Source organism: Falco biarmicus, chromosome 12, assembly GCF_023638135.1.
Source record: "Falco biarmicus isolate bFalBia1 chromosome 12, bFalBia1.pri, whole genome shotgun sequence".
Lineage (NCBI taxonomy): Eukaryota > Metazoa > Chordata > Aves > Falconiformes > Falconidae > Falco > Falco biarmicus.
Window position 1 is genome coordinate 34,154,930 of NC_079299.1, and position 14,262 is coordinate 34,169,191.

Below are 14,262 nucleotides of genomic sequence, written 5' to 3' on the forward strand. Positions count from 1 at the left end.
CACTAAATCCAATAACTTTTGCTTTCTAAGTGAGGCTGTACAAGAGCCGCAAAGCCCAGCTGCTGTTATGCAGAAACATGTTGCATCTGACTTTTCCCTGAGCATTAAAGGACTGAATTATGTGTCTGTCAGCTGAGAGCTGTTTACCTGGCGACAAATCATAATTGCTCTTGTTAAATCTAAAGTACACCGACACATTTTCATACTATTTCCCACACATTGCACAGAATTTCTCTAGTAGGCCAAGCAAACAGTTACCAAGCCTGGATTACAACCCAGAGCCCCAGACTGCATTGCTTGTGAATACGCAGAAAACCTCCTGTTGAAGGTGCCTTGATATGCTCCTGCTAGCGGTGCTTCATTTAGCTAGAGATTTAATTGTTCAGGCTGTAAATGGGATACTCCTTTTGTGTCTTGTTTTCTTGTTTCTGTATCACTCTAATCTGCCTTTGCACTCGTACAGATTTTTCTTTGCTTAGAACAGCTTTCATTGAAATGCTGATAAAATGTGCCCTTTCTGAGGCAAAACCAGGATGCTTTCAAAGTAAAAAAAAAAAAAAAGAAAGATAGATTAATTCTGCCATTAAAGTCTAATTATTCTCCGGTCAGTCAAGAATAAACTTCTGTTCTCCCTGTCTGATTTCCAGGCTGTAATCTCACTGGGACAGGTATTGCCTTGACATTTGCATCTCTTGAGGTTTATAGGTGGCAGGAAAAGACGGATTCCTGAGGAACTCAGTGTCAAGTTGTGCATGCAAATAACTCTTGCCATCTCCGTGCCCTTCAAAAACCCTCCTCCGATCGTATCGCTAGCAGTCAGACTCTTGAGCCTTGCTGCAGAAAACTGGATGCAGGGTATGGGGGAGACGAGGTCATTTTATCGCTTAGGATCTTCTGAGGGCTGGAGCTCTTCAGGAGTTGGGTCGGTGGCTCAGTTCCTGGCCCTGTATGTTCTCTTTTTCTGCTGCTGACTGTGGTTTCTTGGCCCCTTGCTAATACAGGTGAGCTGGAGTGAGCTGGACGGCAGAAGGAACGTAGTCCCCAAAGGTCCCACAATAATCCTGATGTGCCTCTCCGTGTTGCAGCCCTTTCTCTGTTGATGCCTCTGCTGGGACTCTTGGGATTGGCGATGCCATGCAAGTAACGGTGGACTTCCACCCAGAGAAGACTGGTGATTATTCCAGGCCCCTGACAGTTCACTATGACACAGGTAAGGTCTGGGCACTGCATGGTGCCCAGTCTCTGCGTCCTTCAAAACAGAGACCTTTCAAAGCAGAAAAATGTTAAGCTTGCTTTGCAGACTACTTCTAAAACCTTTTCTTTCAAAACCTCTGTATGTTTCGGTGCTTAAGTGAGCAGGTAAGGGGCAAAGGCTGCGTGTGCCCTCGTTCTGTGTGGCTGTGTGCCGGTCTCTCCCTGGGGGATGCTGGTGTCGGCTGGGTGCTCTCCACCCAGCACCCCCCATGACTGCCATCTGCCATCATTCCCTGTTGTCCCGGTCACCTTAATTGCCTCTCCAGGTGTATCTCCCCTGTCCCGGCTTTGCCTCAAAGAAAAGTGACAAATAGTTGGTGTTTAGGGGGCTTTTAAAGTGCATCCCCTCAAGCAGGAATGAGGTTTTTTGGAATCCGGTTTTGCTGGGAGTTGCTGAGTCGGAGGCGGGAGGAACCTTGATTCTCCGTTACGGTGTGCATATGCACGTGTGAAGCTTCATTCCTTGGCGGTGCTATGTTTGAAGCGCGACGTGGGAATGCGTGCCTCTGTCAGACTCGCTCCAATGCCGCTGTCTCTTACACATCTGTCCCCTGCACTGCTTCTACGTTGTTTTGCCGCAGAGCCTTGTTCTTTCTTTTTGCCTTCTCCCACAGCTCACGACATCAGGACTAATGCAGCCAGGACTTGAGGGCTCTTGGGATTTGGCAGGAAGAGCTCGCTGCCTCCCGAGATAGGTGTAACATTTATATTAGGCTAGGAGAAGCTGAGGTCAGGCCACAGAAACACCATCAGCTTTACGCTTCACTGAAGAGTAAGCGGGGAATATCTTTAGGAAAAGGCGCCATGTTAGAATGCTTCTGTCGGCCTTGGCTCAGCAGGGGTATGTTGTGGTGCCGAACGAGGCGCTTCCTCAGTTGCGTGAAGGCACTTGGCGTGTGTTTCCTCTCGCCTGAGAGGGAGGTTTGGTTTGTCCCTGTTCCTCAGCGTTGGTCCTTGGAAGTGTGGTGTCCTAACCGAGGGGATACTGTGTGCTGCTTTAGCCCGGCAAAGAGCATTTTAGTTGTCTTGGGTTTGTGGAAGTTACAAATGCTCCTGTATCTTCCAAACACTTATGTAGCCTCACGACTTATTTCAGCTTTGTCTAATGTTTTCCAGTTATTGACATATTCACGGAGAATGGTTGATGCTCACTCAGAGGAGCTTATTGTTTTGGGTAACAGTTTCTAGGACGGGTGACTGAAATATCAGCTAGGGAAGCACAAAAACGTGCCTTATTTGTATGCCTATACAGAATCTATAGGATAAAATTCAGAGGGCTAGAATTTCTCTGGGGCAGATGAGCAGTGACAGTGGAGATTAGGGCCGTAGGGTTTATACTTTGTGACGGAACAGAGTGAGCGAATAATTAGGGCCAGGATCTTCGTGGCTCGCTTTGAAAAACCTGAGAGTCTTGTTCTTACTGAAACAGCTGGTTCCCCCATAGTCAATCTTTGCAAAAGTGATTTGTGTGGGTAGGCCACGGGGATAAACTCTCTGCTGGCTCTGAGATGGGTGTTTTCCCAGGAACACGTGCAGCTCCCTGGGAGATGAACCCAGGATTTCATTCCTGCCTGCCAGTACAATGTTGCAGTTATTTTGAAATAAACTACGAATTGCGAAGGAGAGCAAGGGGATAATGAAGGGATTATCTCTCTAGCTTTGAAGCGTACAGGTAAGTGAAAGGCTGCTGAGATGAATTGCTAAAGTGAAGCAGAAACGTGTAATCAATCAGTCTTTCGAGGTGTGGTGCAGAGTTTATTGCAGGAGTAGTGCAGAGCACCAGACAGCGTTCCCTGACCTCGCGTGGCGAGCCCTGGCTAATGTGTCCGGCACCACGGCAGGCTCCCTGTGACGCGCGTACAGAAAGCAGCCGGGTTGCTCTTTCAGAGCCACCAACAGAGTGTTTATTAAGAAACAGAAGTGCTAAGAGCAAAACAGCAGTTTAAGGTGTTGGGAGGCGTTTCCCTCGCTTGGCTGTGTATCAGTACTGACTTGCTCGCAGGCAGCAGTCGTTCTCAATGGATCACACCCTTCTTAGGGTGACTTACGCAGGATCGGGTGAACATTGCTTAAATTTCTGCTGAAGCTGGGTCAGATCTGTCCCTAGCATTGCTTAAGCAAGCATGGAGCTCTTCCATGTGAACAAGTCACAATTTTTCCCTTAGCGTATGATTTGGTTGATTTAAATTGTGTGTCTTTTGGGCTGGTTAGGAGCACAGGTACTGTCCCCTGGATAGACTGTGTGTGTGGTGGCGGTTCTGTTGCTACAAATTTATGGATGAGTGTGGAGAAAATGTTTGCTGCTATGAGCGTAATGATTTACAATGAAAACTTGTCCTTCAGTGCTTTACATGCCTAAACTCCTCCTTTTTGCCTGTGTACATGTGTCTGGGTGTGAAAAATCCCAGCTCGTACTGAAATGAGGGTGACTTGGGATGTTCTGGGCTCCAGCATATCCCTGTCCAGCACCTTAACATCAGATTATGGTACTTGAAAGGGTTTCTGAAACCTGCGTGCGAAGCACTCGTACAGCTTTGGAAAAGGTTTCAATACCACTGAAAGTCCTGTCGGTCACTTGGCCTTTCCCAGATGACGTTCAGCCCACCCTGTGTGGACCGTGTGGATGTGGGAAAATAAGTTTATGGAGGTAAGTCCTAGTCTCAACCAATCCAGTATTCATAAAGTTTCGATATTCTTTCAGCTGTCAAGTCCTGCTCAAGTGAGATGATGCCCAAGCTGCTTGCCCTGAGTGCTGCTGATTGTACACCAAACCCAGTTTGCTGCAGTAACAACATTTATTGCAGCCTGGCAGCGTAGCACCAGCTTGGTGTGGGAAGGTGAGCTTTGCTCAGGGACACGTGGCTGAGGAGACGCATGACGGGTTCCCAGAGGTGTGCCAGAGGTGCAAAGCAAATCCACCAGTCCAATGCCATCCAAAACAATAACGTCTACGGCAGGTGCTCCATGCAGGTGAAGAAGGCTGCCAGAGACAGGAGGTGCCGGCGAGATGCTTGGAGTTGTGGAAGGAGAATTGCTTCTCTACTCAGAGCTCCCTAAATGCTGACTCACATTAGGCTCCTGTCTCCAACGAGTACTAGTATAGTATGATGGGTGGTCTTCAAGGTGTAGGAACAGATCCTGTGCCTGTATGTGGGTGCCTCCAGTGCCCACTGGCCCTTGTGGCAAGGCGCTACAACACGCTTCTAGCCCAGGGGATCTGTGGTGCGGTATTGAAATTCCTCTGTGCAGTTTTTCCCCATCGGTTGCTGCATCCCTTGGCATCTCTTTGTCAGCACAGAAAACTTCAGTAATTAGCAAAGCACCACTGAGCTTGTGCGTGGCCGACGGACGCTATGTATTGAGATGCTTTTATTGCTGTCAGTAATAAAAGTAGTGATGCGGATGGCTCTCTTTCAGTAGCTCTGTGAGTCTAATGCAGAAGCAAAAGCCTGGGGCAGGATCTCACCCTCTTTGAGGGGGGAGATCAGAACCCATACCCATAGGAGTATTTTAGGAGACAGCACACCCAAGAGGAGGCAGCCCTCAAGCAGAACTGCCTATTCCATTACTCTTCTGTCTCCCCTTGGTTCAGAGCCCCAAAAAGCGGTTTCCCCAGAAGAGAGGTAACGTGTGTGGCTCAGGAGTAGTTCTCGGTGGTTTTAGTCCTGCTGGAAGCCTCCAGCCTTGTGCTAAAAGCCTGCTGAGGAACCGTCTAGGTGTTTGGCAGATGAATACCCTGTTTTCCCTCAACTTCCCACACAGCTTGCAGGAGGGCTGACAGCTGCTGAGCAGGAGCTGTGCTAAAGCAAATCTTGGCTTGTTTGCTGTGGATGGCAGACCCAGGCTCAGAGCATCCTTTGTGGTTCTGCACGCCCAGGGCACAGATGGGGGAGTTCAGCCTCGGCTCCTCAATTGCTTACTTCAAGGGCAGGTAGAAAGTGCGAGCAGGGTCTGATTCTGGCTCCGTGGTTGTTAATCAGAGTGAGTTTTCCTGCGCTGGCTGAGTTCCTGTCCCCGTAGGAAGTGGGTGAAGTCATGTCTCCCCTCCTGAGCCCTGGGCAGCAAAACTTGCTCTGTGCCAGATTCAGGTTATTCCTATATGGCAGGAGAGAGCAGCTAAACAGACTTCTTCAGTGCAGCACGCTGGGAGCTGGAGACAATGTGGAGCAGAGCTTGCCTTGCCCTGGGTCAGGGAGGGGTCTGGCTGCCTTGTTCCCCCGCCGCTGAGCTTTGCTGCCTGGCCCTGGAAGCAGGGGGTCCCCAGCACCGTTTCCTCCCCATTGCTGCTTGCTAGGCGTGGGGCAAATGCCAGCAGCCTCGTAGAATCATAGAATGATGGAGGTTGGAAAAGACCTTGAAGATGACCAAGTCCAACTTAACCCCGGATTGCCAAGCCCACCACTAAACTGTGTCCCGAAGCACCACATCTGTGTGTTTGTCAAACGCGTCAGGGGTGGTGATTCCAGCCTGCAGCGTGGAGAAGCAAGCCCTGCCGGAGCCGTCTCCTCCCTGGCAGGCTCCCGCCAGCCCCCCAGTCCCGAAGGCTGGCCAGCAGCTGCTGCTTAGGCTGCCCGCACGCGGGGGGCTGCTGCAGGGGGGTTTGGTACTGAGCACCGGAGAGCTGCTGGGATGTGTGGTTTGGGTTGGTCAGTAAGCGTGATGAGCTGGCCTCAGATCTTCCCCTTCCTCTAAGCCAGCACCAACACTTGCACGATAGACAAGATCTCCTTAGGGCAACGTAAGCATAAAAAATAATAACAAAAGAATTTCTTGGGTAGATCTGGAAGAACTGGCTGGGGATCACTGTATTTAGTGCGGCAGCAATGCTCAGGGTGGCAGGGGATGTCAGAAGAGGATCTGGGTCTTCTGCCCTACGCAGGACGGCCTGAGCCACTGCCCTGAGGTGCCTCTGCCCTTCTCGGTCTAACCACAGGCAGCTTCTCTGTGCTGCAGCAGCCTCTGGAGCTGTGAGTGATAACCGCCAGCTTGAGAAAGCACCGAGGTTTCATCACAAATGGGGGAAAATGAGGCATGAGATCACAGGAAAAACCAAGGCATATGAAACACGATTAATTAGGGAGCTGATGTGGAGCTCTTCAGTCACCTGTGGCACGACAGAGAGTTTGGTGTGGTGTGTTAGAGCCATTTGGGTTTGGTGAAGATGACGGTAACTACAGAACCGGGTGTGCTCGGCTGGCAGCAGGGCAAGCACAGCCTGTGCATCTCGGCCGCGGTGGGAAACTGTGGTAGGGGCTGCATCGCGTTGCAAATGGGCCGAGGGGAATTGTCAGGGGCGTTGCTGACTGCTCAGCTCCTGCACAGATCAGCATGGGGTTCCCAGCCGGGAATGTCGGTGTGTTGGGGTGCTGAATCCCTTTCTTCAGCTGAAATTGATGCTGGGCTTAGCTGGATCAGCTTACGTTGGTAAATGAGGCCACCTCTGCAAGGGCTTGGCGGTGTGTTAGTGGCCACTGTACACACGCAGGAAGCTCATTAAATCCCAGCCCTACGTGTTTATTGATGTTTGAGGCTGAACGAGTAACGGCAGCACGGATGTGCCATCACCTCTGGGCATCTCAGCTACTCGCAAGAGTAAAACATTACCTTGCTGTGATATTAGTCTGTGGTTTTGTGCAGACTTTGGAGAAGACAACCACCTCTGCATGCCTCTCTTCTCTTTCCTTTAAGAACCCCCTTTCTACCGAAGGTCCTGTCATCTTGCCAGGCTGGCACTGCCATCAGTAGCTTCCAGGAACTTGTTTGAAAACAAAATGAAAATCCTATTGGCTTAGCCTCTAGATCAAGCCTTTTTCTTTGTCTTTTCTCTCTGCAAACCCACGGATGGATGTGGATAGGCAGCAGGGTTTAGCTGAGGTTCAGCCCTTGCTGTGTTGCGTTTCACGTTCCTGAGATCACTCAGGTTGCTGAGCCCTCGCGGTTTGTGCTGACTCCAGCCGGAGCGGAGGAGGCTCAGGACTTGCCTGAGCAAACCCTCTGCCTCGCTGCATCTTGACCGGAGCTGTGCCTGTGTCGTGCAGGGTACCAGGGTGGGAATGCCAAAACCATTTCTGGTTTTAACCTTGGTCTGGTGTGAGCGTTCACAGCGGCTCTGATGTCGCAGTGTGTTCGGTTCCTATCGAGCTAAATTCACGGCAACAGCCCCATAGCTTCTGGTGGCCACCGCTGTGTGCCACTGCTGGTCAGGTCTGTAGCTCTTCATCGCCGCGCAATTCTCCGATCCTTCAACACCAGGCAGGCTGGTAGTGGCTTCTTACCAGTGCTGGGAGGTGGGGAAACCTTCTGCTTCCCTAAGCAGCAGCCTCTCTTGGCTCCAAAGCTTTACTGTAGTGCGTGAACTGATGTAATTATTTCCGTTTGTGTTTAGTGCTAGCAGATGCAGACAAACTTGTTTTGTTTGGTGAGTTTTTAAAGATCTTGTTTCCTGTGTTATCCTAAGGTGTAAGCCAGGCTCTGACGCCGTGGTTATTACAAGAGGCTGCTCCAGCTTTTCCTTGGACTGCCAGGCATTTAAGAACTTTGCAAAGGGATTTTCCTTTCTGCTTGCCTCAGGTCGTGGGTGCATGTTGTGCTTTTCTTCCTTCACTTGTGAGAATTCCCAGCAGGATTGGCTAGTTTCTGTTGGACTTTTATGTTCTTGTACGTCTGCTTCAAAGCGAGTGCAGGGTGGCATATACTGTAGGCAAAAAAAGGTGTAAATAGGAGTTTGTGCAATTATATGTTGACTTTGCATCTTAATCGTAGCAGTGCTGCAGCGGACTGAGGATTGGTAACTAATACGTTATACAAATAATTGGTTATATAGGCTTTTATGGTTCAAATCAATTAGATTGATGGGTGAGTATAATTGCTCTCCAAAGTGTTCCTTTATGTCAGATCAGCTAACAGTTAACAACTGTTTCCTGTCTTTGTTCCCCTTTTCCACAACTGCCTGTAACAATGATTTTTCTTTATATATACTGTTTTAGATAAGGTTGTTAAATTTCTTGCAAACAGAGTATGGCCTTCTCCCCTCTCTAGGGCCTTCTGTTTCAAAGCCGATGGTCTGTCGCTTTGAGGGTAGAAGAAGAGGAATTAAGTTTGTGCTTCATTTGCTTGATCGTTTTTTTTTTTGTTAGTCATGGCTTTATATCTCCCAAACTATGTAACACCCCTTCTGACAAAAAAGCTGCTAAAGCAACCCGTGGCGTTGACTGCATGAGCACGGCTTGGGGGTGGGTGCTCGGAGGGTTATTTGGAGTTAAAAGTCTCCTTTTGGCTCTTTTGTTCATCCCCAGAAGCAGACTTCCATGTGACGCCGCCTATCCCGTTCTTAGCCTGTGAAGGATTTCTGGGAGAATGTAGTTTTCATCTCTTTGCAGGGCATCCTGGACTGCAGCTTGTCTCTTCTATCATCAGTGGAAATCACTAGTATGTTCTTAGGTGCCATGAACCCTGGATGCGTTTCGGGGCAGAACTGAGCATTCATTAGTCTCCTTTCCTGGTGGATCAATCAGCGTTCGCTGAGAAGCAGAAGAGTAGCTTGAAGGGTGATTGATTTATGAAGTGGCGTATTAAGCATGTCTTTGCCAGGCAATCAGAAGGAAGGTTCCTGCCCTGTCTTTCCCCGTGGGCCAAAAGCAATGTTTCAGTGATCAGCAACCCCAGCGTATCATGGCTGTAGTACCAATAATGATTATATATAGCCCACGGCATCCTGGATATGCGGCAGCGCTGTCTTGTGTTATCCAACAGTTTCGTTGTCCTTTCAGTCCATTCTGCGAGGCTCCTTCACACTGGGCAGCACAAAGGCTCTGTGCTGGCTCCCAGATATTCCTGCGCTGGAGTATTTCATCCCGTAAGAAAGCCAACAGCCCTTCCTAAGCACAGTGCGGAGGAGGTAATGGGGAATCCTTTGGGTGCTCCATTACAGGAGGATGCACAACAAGGAGCCTGGTGGAAAGCAAGGTGACTCCTAAGTGCAGGAGAGCCGTCTGAAGAGCCTGCGACCTGTCCCGTAGACGCTGTGGCTGGTCATTGCTCTCCATCTCCCTTTTCCTGCCCATCTGTTGTCTCACGGTGGCTTGCAGTGCTCTGGGGTAGCAGATCCTTTCCTTGCGATGGGCTGCATGGGCTCAGAGGGGGCTTTGCTGGGGGCTTTAGCTGTTGACAGCATCAGCTGTGGCAGCAGTGATGATTAGGGTGCCCTGAGCTTTGTTGTAGCCTGGGCAATGGTCCTGTAGAAACCCCTGTGCTGGCAGCAGTTATTTAATGGTGAGGTTTATAAACAAGCTGCTCCTAGGGCTGGAGTAACTAGCACGATGGTTTTAATGATGTCTGAAGGTAGCTCATGAGCACTGCCTCCGAGAAGCACTTAAAAATGACTGTCGCTGCCCTGTGTTTTGCTCTAGTGCTGGAAATACGAGCGTGGGGACTGACAGGTGGCCTTTGTCAGAGACCCAGCACACTTTGTAGGTGATGCCATTAGCTTCCTGACAGCAAAACAGCTCAGAGCAGCGCTCCTGACTCTGACCGAGGTAGCTCTGTGGGAGGTGCAGCCAAAAGCATATGGTGGGGAGGGCTGGATCCAGCCGCAGGGGACTCCTCTCGCTTTCCAGAGATCGTTAGCCTGGTGAAGTGACTCCCTTCTCCGGTGGTGAAGTGGTACCAGCAGACCTTTGCATGCTGTTTGAAAAACCAGAATATGCTGGTGATGGTGAGGCAGTTGGGTATCGTGATAGTAGCAGGAGCAAAAGAACTGCTCAAAGGGTCGATGTGGAGGTACAATGACACTTCTGAGTGAAGAGCTCGGCTTTCGTTGCTTGCTTGTATTTTCAGTGAAAAAGCAGCAGGACCTGTCTCTTTTAGAAGAGGTGAGAGCCAGGCATAGTTTTCTGACAAACTGGGCAAATTAACTTAAACTTGCTTTCCCTGTTACCCAAATATTCTGAACCTGACTGTCATGCACTCCTAAAAAGGTTTAAAATCCAAATTCAGCGAGGAGGGAGTTACAGGGATAGAGGGAGAATATTACGGTGAGGACGAAAGGCAGCAGAGTGCTGTTTTGTTTCTCTTCAGTCTAATCCATCTGGCTACCAGCTTCCTAATATTTAGAGCAGTAATCGATGGAGGAAGGTACTGGCTGTTGAATGCTGGGAACGCATTCTTCATAAAACCTGAAATTTGTTTTGAAATCTTGTTCAAGGGTTTGCTTAATATTCGGAAAGATATTTTAGCTCTTCTGTAAATTCCCTCTCCTCCTGCACAACAGGCCCCCCAGAGGACGACCCAGTGCTGGGTTTCTTACTTTCAGATAGTTAAAAGTTACCATGATGTGCTGAGATACCGGTGGCCATAGCCATGCAGATGGATGCTGGAATAAAACACGGTGGTGTTCCCGCTGTCTCAGAGAGCATCGCTCAGGAGTGCACAGCCCAAAGCACCTGCTCTACTGCTGTGTAAGAAGCCTCTCTTTTAATTTCAAGTTCAGGTGTTGCTTTGTTCAGGTTGCAGAGTGAGCTGTGTCCTGCTGTCTCTGGGAAATACGTCAAAAGCATGTAAGAATGAGAGAGCTGACAGCCTGTAATAAGATCATCGTGTTGTGTAAGTAACGATAGGGCAGGTACGTCTGGATTCAGTAAATGTGCTTTCATGGCAGCAAAGCATCCCAAAGCACAGACCCATGGACATTACCCCATCAGGTGAAATACCTAGGGCTACATTGCTGGTACAGTACAGAGATTGTTTTGTTGTTGTTTTTTTCTTTTCCTCCAGACTTATATAGTAAACCATCAAGAGTCTTAAATAAATGTCACATCTAATTTGGCACCCAGGCCGTGAAGCCTGCAGCTGCCCTGGGCCAACCCTGACAGCTCTGCTGTGTCGGTTTATCTGCCTGGCAGAAAGACCTGCTGCTCCCTCCTGACTCGCTGGCGTCTGCACGCTCTCGTCTGTACCGGGAGGTTTGTGGGTTTACACAGTCAGCACGATGCCAGATCCTTCTCTCTGTGGTAGAAGGTGCTCCGGCAAAGCCCTCCAGCCTTCAGAAGCGTCCTCGGTGCCTGCAGCCGGGAGTGTAAGTGCTCTCCAGGAGAGCAGCAGTAGGGGATGCTTAGCAAAGCGTGTAGAAGCAGGCAGTGCATATGCTTTCTCCCTCGTGGGCCTTGGAGGCAGCATTTTTCTGTGCTGGAGGCTTTATTCACGTCTTTGTTTAATCGCTTCTGATGGTTTTACCTTCCAAGCCTTTGTCCAGTTGCTTTGTGGATTTATAGCGATGAGCGCCTGTAGGCACCTATGGCAGTACGTTCCAAAGGAAGGAATATTCCTAGGAAAAGTACTAGAACTACTTTTCTCTCATTTTAACTAATACCATTTCAGGCCCTCGGGTTCCTGTTTTACAACAAATTGTGACAATTTTTTCCTTGTTCACTTTTTCCCAGGCCATTCATACTTCTACAAACCTACCTATCTCCTGTGTGGTTTCTAGGTTGAGGAATCCTGTTCAGTCTTCGTATAGAAGCTGCTCTGTACTTCGGAGAAGGGCAGAAATTTCAAAGGCTTCAGCCTGGTTTTTAAGATCAGAACTATACCCATTATTTCAAGACCCACCTGGCCATGGGTTTAGACAGCGAGATCATGATAGTTTTCATGGAGTTCATTTTGCAGTAGTTGAAGATGTCAACATCAGGCTAGACAGGAACTCCTTGACAGCTGGGAAGACCTACATCACGCTGTCAAACCACAGATCCGTGGTCATCCACAATCGGAGTAAAGTCATAGCCCACTCCAGTGGAAGGCTTTTGTTAGTCAAGAAGAGGAGGATCAGGAGAAGCTGAGGTTCGTTGGGAAGATTCATTTCAGTAAGACACGCTGCCCAAGGGTAAAACTAACGTACGGCCTCAGAGGGATGTTGGTGCTTTTTTGAATGGCGTAGGACAAGTAAACCATCCACGACACCAGGGTGTCCCCCCCTGGGCTTCAGGGTAATGGAGCTCAGTGCTTCCCATTCCGGTTCCATCCATGTTCCAGCTCATGTTTTGGGGAGGAAAGGCTGCATTTCCTCGGAGAGCAAATTGCCATCTGTGGGAGCCCTAAGTCAGTGAGGCCAGGTCCCTGGGCTCGCAGAGGGTCTGTGAGGCTGAGGAAGGTGTCGGCACTCCTTACCTGGGACTGCGTTGAGCGGTAGCACCTAACAGCTGCAGGCAGCGTACCTGCTGTGATATTCACTGCAGTTTCTTCCCCTCCAGCTTTGATAAGATGGCAACCTTCTTCAGCCTTCTTGTCCAGTAGTGCGCAGGGCAGGGTGCTTTGCTGGCCCCGAACGTTGAGGCCATCCGGCTGTAGGATGCTGAATTGCCTTGCGCTGTCCCGGCTTCCAGCACAGCGAGGTATCCCTGCCCCTTCTCCGGGGCTCGGAGAGTTCGGAGGTGGAGGGTTCTGCGGGGAAGGCAGGGCAGCACAGGACTTGGAAGTGCCTTTGGGCGTCAGCACCTGTGTCTTCGTGGTGCTGAGAGGTGGGGCAGGCTCTCCACAGGGTGTCTCTGAAGCTTTGAAATTCCGTTTGGGGCAGCAGGGAAACACTTCTAGCCCAAGGGGATGCACTGGAAAAGACACTTAGAAGCTGGGGTGATTTAGGGAGTCCTTGTGTGCCTTCTCAGAGTTGAATGGCTGTAGGTGTATAGGAGTTAGTCTGAACCCAGAGCTGGTCAGGAAACTGCCTTCAGCTGGAGAACTTTTTGAGGGCTTCTGAGCAAATAAAGTTCAGTGTAATTAGGTCAGAAATGCCTTGAAGGCCAAAACTAGTTTTCCACTCTTCTCTGTTTTTAATTGCGCAGTGTGTGACTTCTGTGCAAGATCAGTGTGTTAACAGAAAAAGTCTCATGACCTTCTCTTAGTACGTCCCTGCGCCATTCTTTTAGCATCTCTTCCCACCTGCCTATCTCAGATGGGACCCTGAGTGATCCTCTCTCCCCTCAGAAGCAACCAGGCTTCCCCACAGTTAACTTCAACCCATTTTTTTCCAATGGCACTTGATCTTATGCCAGCTCGTGTTCTGTACTCTGAGCAGAGTGCTTTGTTCTTCCTTACTTGCAGTCTTAGGGGTGGTCATAGCTCCGAGGCCTCTGTGCTGCTGTAGCAGAAGCTTTTGAGATGTCAGAGCAGAGAGGACCTTTCCAATGGGAGGAGGCAGTTCAGCACCCTGCGCTTGGCTGTCACCCCAAAAGACCTGGATCATCACAAGGTCTACCCAGGGGTTTGCTCTGTCTCCCTCCTGCAGGACTTTCTGGGATTCAACAATGGAATTATTGTCTGTTGATGAAGGCTTAGTTGAGGGTTGCTCATCTCGGTGCCTGGAAGCCCCCCTCATGCACAGCGCTGTAGGTCAGCCGTGGAAAAACATTTCTCATGACACTCCACAGGGAGCAAGCCAAAGAAAGTATTTTTGGCACTGGTGACAGCATTTGCCCGAGGCTCTGTCTGCGTGCTGCTAGTAATGTCCATGGCTGTGTTTCCTTTCTAAATGCATTGGAATTCAGCTGGGTGGTGATTGCGGTCCTGTTTATACCACGTTGCCCTGATGTGCTGTGTATGGAGCCTTCCCCTCATCCCCCTCGAGTAGTCACCTGCTGGTCCTTGGTGGCCAGGGGACTGGAGCGTGAAGGGGGCACATCCACGTGCCAGCTGGGAAGCAAGTGCTCTGCAGCAGTGCTCCCTTCTCACCTCTCGGTTGCGAGCTTTAAACACTAGAATGATTGCTGCTACAACTACCGAGTGAGGGAGAGGTGACCTGTGTCAAAGCTCTGTGGAGAAGGCCAAAAAGAGAAAAATGTTGCAGTGTTTCAAGGCTGGATGTAAGGGTTTGCATTCAGAGATGCTGGTCCTGCCTTCGTTATTGGGTGATGCTAGGCAAAGTCCCTTCACCTCTCGGGGCCTCTGTCTTCATGCATATAAACCCATTAATTTCACTGAAGTGATGCAATGCCTGAAAGTCCGTGAGTTGGCTTTTCAAAT

The 14,262-nt window shown here is 49.7% G+C and overlaps 1 pseudogene; it reads left to right on the forward strand.

Annotated features, from left to right (window-relative positions):
• LOC130157685 (hydrocephalus-inducing protein-like) overlaps nt 1–14,262 on the forward strand; it is a 58,905-nt pseudogene that overhangs the window by 20,037 nt on the left and 24,606 nt on the right.